We start from the raw sequence: 6,913 nt of genomic DNA on the forward strand, positions 1-6,913 counted from the left end.
CATAATAAGAGTAACAAATTTGTACTTTTCGAAATTTAGATTTTTTGCATGCCCCCAATTTTAATTGTTAAAATTGTTATTTATGTGAAATATAAATGCAAGTAATGTCATAATTATCTATATTTTCAAATATTTCATTGTCATGCATGGAGTCCGGCGAAGAGGATCCCGTATAATAAACTTGTAAGTGCTACGTATACTCAGTCTCTTTTTCTTAAAAAACATCCGTCCAATTTGAAATATATCTTTTTTAAGAGCTACGCTTTTCTCTTTCTGCGTGTCTGAATATAAAACCAATCATGATAATTTGTTCACCGAGTCAAAATTACGAAGATCTTGGTTAGAAGTCTGGAGTCACTGGGTCAGAATTATAAATGATCAGTTCAGAAGTCCTGATTCACTGGGTCGGAATTTAAATGATTGGTTCAGAAGTCCTGTGTCACTGGGTCAGAATTTTAAATGATCAGGTTCAGAAGTCCTGTGTCATTGGGTCAGAATTTTAAATGATTGGTTCAGAAGTCCTGTGTCATTGGGTCGGAATTATAAATGATCGGTTCAGAAGTCCTGTGTCACTGGGTCGGAATTTTAGATGATCGGTTAAGTCCTGTGTCACTGGGTCAGAATTATAAATGATTGGTTCAGAAGTCCTGATTCACTGGGTCAGAATTATAAATGATCGGTTCAGAAGTCCTGAGATAGTGTCATTCTGTGATTAGATGTATATTTAGTATAGGTAGGTAATATTTGTTTATATAAATAATTAACGAACATACACAGCTGTCTCAACAGTAACCATTAAATCTGCCTTATAATATATTGTTATATTAGGGTACAAAGTTGTATCTATCTAATATTTATACAATTTGATAGAGCTTTAAACTAATAGTGTAGTCAGATGATATAGTGGTAACACTTCCTCTTCACCTATAGCTAGGTGGTCGGGATTTGGTAATAAGTCTGTATCTGGTAATAAGTCTGTATCTGGTAATAAGTCTGTACAGTACCTGGTAATAAGTCTGTTTCTGGTAATAAGTCTGTACTTAGTAATAAGTCTGTACAGTACCTGGTAATAAGTCTGTACTTAGTAATAAGTCTGTACCTGGTAATAAGTCTGTAACAGTACCTGGTAATAAGTCTGTATCTGGTAATAAGTCTGTATCTGGTAATAAGTCTGTACTTAGTAATAAGTCTGTAACAGTACCTGGTAATAAGTCTGTTTCTGGTAATAAGTCTGTACTTAGTAATAAGTCTGTACCTGGTAATAAGTCTGTAACAGTACCTGGTAATAAGTCTGTTTCTGGTAATAAGTCTGTACTTAGTAATAAGTCTGTACCTGGTAATAAGTCTGTATCTGGTAATAAGTCTGTATCTGGTAATAGGTCTGTACCTAGTTATAAGTCTGTACCTAGTAATAAGTCTGTACCTAGTTATAAGTCTGTACCTAGTAATAAGTCTGTACCTAGTAATAAGTCTGTACCTAGTAATAAGTCTGTACCTAGTAATAAGTCTGTAACTAGTTATAAGTCTGTACCTAGTTATAAGTCTGTACCTAGTAATAAGTCTGTACCTAGTTATAAGTCTGTACCTAGTAATAAGTCTGTACCTAGTAATAAGTCTGTACCTAGTTATAAGTCTGTACCTAGTAATAAGTCTGTACCTAGTTATAAGTCTGTACCTAGTAATAAGTCTGTACAGTACCTGGTAATAAGTCTGTATCTGGTAATAAGTCTGTACCTGGTAATTTAGTCTGTACCTGGTAATAAGTCTGTACAGTACCTGGTAATAAGTCTGTACCTGGTAATAAGTCTGTACCTGGTAATAAGTCTGTATCTGGTAATAAGTCTGTATCTGGTAATAAGTCTGTACCTGGTAATAAGTCTGTAACAGTACCTAGTAATAAGTCTGTACAGTACCTGATAATAAGTCTGTACTTAGTAATAAGTCTGTACCTAGTAATAAGTCTGTACCTAGTAATAAGTCTGTACCTAGTTATAAGTCTGTACCTAGTAATAAGTCTGTACCTAGTAATAAGTCTGTACAGTACCTAGTAATAAGTCTGTACCTCGTAATAAGTCTGTACCTAGTAATAAGTCTGTGTCTGGTAATAAGTCTGTACCTGGTAATAAGTCTGTACAGTACCTAGTAATAAGTCTGTACCTGGTAATAAGTCTGTATCTGGTAATAAGTCTGTATCTGGTAATAAGTCTGTATCTGGTAATAAGTCTGTACCTAGTAATAAGTCTGTACAGTACCTGGTAATAAGTCTGTACCTAGTAATAAGTCTGTACCTGGTAATAAGTCTGTACAGTACCTGGTAATAAGTCTGTTTCTAGTAATAAGTCTGTGTCTGGTAATAAGTCTGTGTCTGGTAATAAGTCTGTACAGTACCTAGTAATACAATGTAAGTCTGTATCTGGTGAACAGTCTGTAACAGTACCTGGTAATAAGTCTGTTTCTGGTAATAAGTCTGTACCTAGTAATAAGTCTGTACCTAGTTATAAGTCTGTACCTGGTAATAAGTCTATACCTAGTTATAAGTCTGTACCTGGTAATAAGTCTGTACCTGGTAATAAGTCTTTGTCTAGTAAGAATTTTGTACCCAGATTAACATATTATGGTTACTCTTACTGGTTATATATAAATATGTGATGCAGTTGAGTTTTATGATGTGCCAAAGCTGTACCTACACAACATGTGTATATGATTTATTTAACTCATTTTACAATATATATACCTTTAAAGCTTTAGCTAGTAATTACATCTCAACTATATGTAGGTTGAATATGAAAGCACGCTAAATTATGTTGACATATACTTTTAATCATAGCCTGTACATAATGTATGGTTAGTGTATACGCCATAAAGAAATATTCTCTTGTTTCATTGCAAGACATTGTTCCTCTTATGACAATTTATCAACTGAGATTTCCCTGTATTATTTGATACCAGTGTAGAGATTTATTGTGGTCTGACTGGCCTTATGAAACTTGCCTTTGAATTACCTAGCTGTTTCCCCTTTATAGAGTGCCTCTATTCCTCCCTTTAGATTCAGTTTCTTTTTCTCCACACCTCTCAACCTTTAATGTCACTTGAAAATAAATGTTTGTAATGTTCTACTATCATTTCCCCAAATTTCTAGATGTTCTATGTGTTTTCTTTGTCACACTGACAGTATCTCTTGATTAGAGAGGAAAATCTTCTCGTTGGTATGAAAAAGCTTGCTAATGGAGAAAATGTAAAGAGAATACATACAATGGTTACCAACCTTACTATGTGTTACCATGGTTACCAACCTTACTATGTGTTACCATGGTTACCAACCTTACTATGTGTTACCATGGTTATCAACCTTACTATGTGTTACCATGGTTACCAACCTTACTATGTGTTACCATGGTTACCAACCTTACTAACTATATGTTATGGGATAAACTGTATACAATCTTTGTGATTTATTCTACAGAAGGGATTTCCCGTAACCCTACTATCACACATTGTCATTTTTAGGTCACCAGAGACAATTTTAAAGTCTAAAGTACCTATTGTTATTGCCTTCTGCCAGTGTTGTACATTGTCTGTCCTGCATTGTCAACAATTTATATTTTTGTCTTCTAAATAACCAAGAGGCTTAGGGTCATGATTTTGAGTCAGAAACATGCTTGGATGAATGACCTTGTCCTATCTTCAAGGTCACATGGGTCAAATATGTTAAATAATTAATTTAAAAACAAAACAATCAATTGTCATTACAATGCATTTCGCATAATTGGGTTGCCTATTTGTGGGAGCTTTTAACCTGATTTATCGACTTGTGCAATAAGCTGAAATGCACATCGCCATTTTGGATTTGGTCCATAATGATTGTCTAATTAAATGACTTTGGTCGATTTGGATGAAAATATTTGCATTTATTATTGTTAATAAATGGTGTTTTTTTGTGGTTTTACTAATGTCAAATGTATTTTAGAACCCACATGATGGTTAAGGCCCATGAAACTCGTTTCTTTTCAAGATTGATTTTTTTCTGTATTTTTAATTGAACGTTCAACGTGGTGTTAGAATGTGTATGAGGTGACATATACACTGCAAATTGTTAACTTAACACTGGCATGAAAATTACTGTTATAAAATTACCCCAATTTAGGGTTAAAATTACTCTGAATACATTACAATGTTTTATTTGTGAAGTGTAACAGTTTCATTTATTTTTTTATTAGGCTGTCTATTTATCGAAGTTCAGTCTTTAAAAGAAAAACATAAACCTATGTTCTTGGCCTCATTGGTGTAAATGGTAAGGAGGGATTCCTACTGATAACACGATGTAGAATATGACAGGAATTGACCAGACTGGGACCGAGGACCTCCAATCTTATATTGTACAGTGTAGTTACCTTAATTTGCAAGTACAAAATGATACTTTCTAAAACTTACAAAGTGTTAATTATTATACATCATGATTTTCATTTGATTTTAGATTCCTCCCTTGAACTAAAGAAAAATATAGAAACATACATTTTTTCTTTTCTTCAAACCATTGACAATCATTTTTCTCTCTGTCAGTGCTATTTTTAGTATACAATCTACATTAAATTATACACAATGTCTATGTAAATCCATGTTTTTATGTGTGTCCTTGTCTGTGATAGGCCAGTACATATTGTTACCATGGCCACACCTGTTACCATGGCCACACCTGTCCCCTGGTCAGCCAGTACATGTAGAAGTTAAAAAAGAGGAACAGAACACCTTTCATCTGTGCACGTGAATTCAAGGTGATGGGTAGTCATTTTCGTGTAAATTATATATATCTTCAATTGATTTTGAAAAATATTCATATTTTTTTACCGTTTGTTCATGATCATGTATTTGAAAGGAGCCATCGTTATATATGTGTGATTATCACTTAATAGATATGTTGCTTTAATACATTTAATATGAACCACTCTTGTTTATATCATATCTCATTGTTTGAATCTCTTGTTTTGCATATTTTTTGACAACTTGTGTCTCCATCCATGTTCAGATTATCATGATTGAATATGAGATAACTATTACACTCACAGCGACGTGAGATATTGGACAATATGTATTACACTTTTAGGGGTTAAGTCAACCTAACAAAGTGGCTACAGCAGATCAGTGTAACTTACAATGTACATTGTCAGGATTCTCGTGTCCCTGTGGCTGTATAACCACAATGTCAGGATTCTCGTGTCCCTGTGGCTGTATAACCACATTGTCAGGATTCTCGTGTCCCTGTGGCTCTACCCACTATGTCAGGATTCTCGTGTCCCTGTGGCTGTATAACCACATTGTCAGGATTCTCGTGTCCCTGTGGCTGTATAACCACATTGTCAGGATTCTCGTGTCCCTGTGGCTGTATAACCACATTGTCAGGATTCTCGTGTCCCTGTGGCTCTACCCACTATGTCAGGATTCTCGTGTCCCTGTGGCTGTATAACCACAATGTCAGGATTCTCGTGTACCTGTGGCTCTACCCACTATGTCAGGATTCTCATGTCCCTGTGGCTGTATAACCACATTGTCAGGATTCTCGTGTACATTATGTACCTGTGGCTCTACCCACTATTTTCATCCTGTTTGTTAAGGAGAATATAAGACCGTTTTGGTACACAGGTACTTGGAGTTCCCATCCGACACCACAGTCCATTTCTAAGGTATCATAAATTGTATGGAACGTGGATCGGGAGTTTATACCAATTCTCTGTCTTTTGGTGTATGAGGCAATTCTTGTGACAGAATTGAATCATTTGTTATGACCAGAGAGATATATATATTTGTAAGTATTAATACAGATTTTGTGTAATGATACAACGTTACTTAAAGTAATACAATATTGTGTTCAATTGTAAATGTGTTTATTATCTTGAAATAAATCAGTACACAAAAGTTTTGTTCTTAATTGTTTTGAGTTTTGTTTTAAAATGTTATTTTTTCCACATTGATGTACTGGGAACAGTCACACAAGTAGACAATATGTCTGTCAGCTGATACATACTGGGAACAGTCACACAAGTAGACAATATGTCTGTCAGCTGATAGATCCTGGGAACACTCACACAAGTAGACAATATGTCTGCCAGCTGATTTTGTAGCAAGAGTTCGATCCCTGCTCTGACCAGTTAAAACCCAAACAAACAATGGTGGTAGAGATACAATTAAGTTCCATACTGATACTCTGACAAGGTAATACTAGCCAGGCAAACGTATAACTGTAATTAAATATGTATATTACCTACATATTATACTGATATAATCAACAAGTACTAATTGTAATGGGAAACCATTACAGAAGTCCTCCAAACGCCCTCACAGTCGTACCATTGTGTTTGTCATACCTCACAACCCCTATATACCAATTTAATTAATTTTTCTTTGTTTTCATGGTAAATACTCAAATGTGATTGGTCGAAAAATTTGTTTCATTGTTCTATGAAAGAAATTCCGAGAATGGCTACGCGGATTCATACAGTTTGCAAACAAAATTTGTTTCATACCCCGATGAAACTAAAAAAAAATGACATCAATGCTTAATTGAAATAGGACATTATCTTTATTTAGACAACCTGAGGCCAGGAAAAGGCAGCCATTTTGTTAAAATGTGAAAGTTGTGAAAGTGATGTACCATTTTTTACCGAAATTTGAGATTGAAATCCAAAAACGGGAATGGGCTCTGGTGGCCATCTTTAATTTCCAATCACAATAAAAGAAGCATGAGTGCACACAACTCGCCCCTAATGAGTCTTTCTGTGAAATTTCATGAAGATCCTCCCAGTAGTTTCTGAGAAATGTGACAGAAACCTCTATGGCGGAAGAAATGAGAAGAAACAAGAATAAATCCTTTGAGGGACATAATTAACTTTTTTTAACAGGGACAACAGGGACAAACAAC

The 6,913-nt window shown here is 34.8% G+C and overlaps 1 long non-coding RNA gene across 2 annotated transcripts; it reads right to left on the reverse strand.

Moving 5' to 3' along the window:
- Positions 1–3,023: 3,023 nt before the first annotated feature.
- Positions 3,024–5,909, reverse strand: LOC117335688. Of its 2 annotated transcripts, none has more exons than XR_004534480.1 (2): positions 3,406–5,909; positions 3,024–3,293 (listed from the first exon to the last, which is right to left on the reverse strand). It is a non-coding gene; the product is annotated as an uncharacterized LOC117335688 (long non-coding RNA). The 2 variants fall into 2 exon arrangements; XR_004534479.1 differs by having other exon boundaries at positions 3,350–5,909.
- Between the last annotated feature and the right edge of the window lie 1,004 nt (positions 5,910–6,913).

This window comes from Pecten maximus, chromosome 10 (genome assembly GCF_902652985.1).
Source record: "Pecten maximus chromosome 10, xPecMax1.1, whole genome shotgun sequence".
Lineage (NCBI taxonomy): Eukaryota > Metazoa > Mollusca > Bivalvia > Pectinida > Pectinidae > Pecten > Pecten maximus.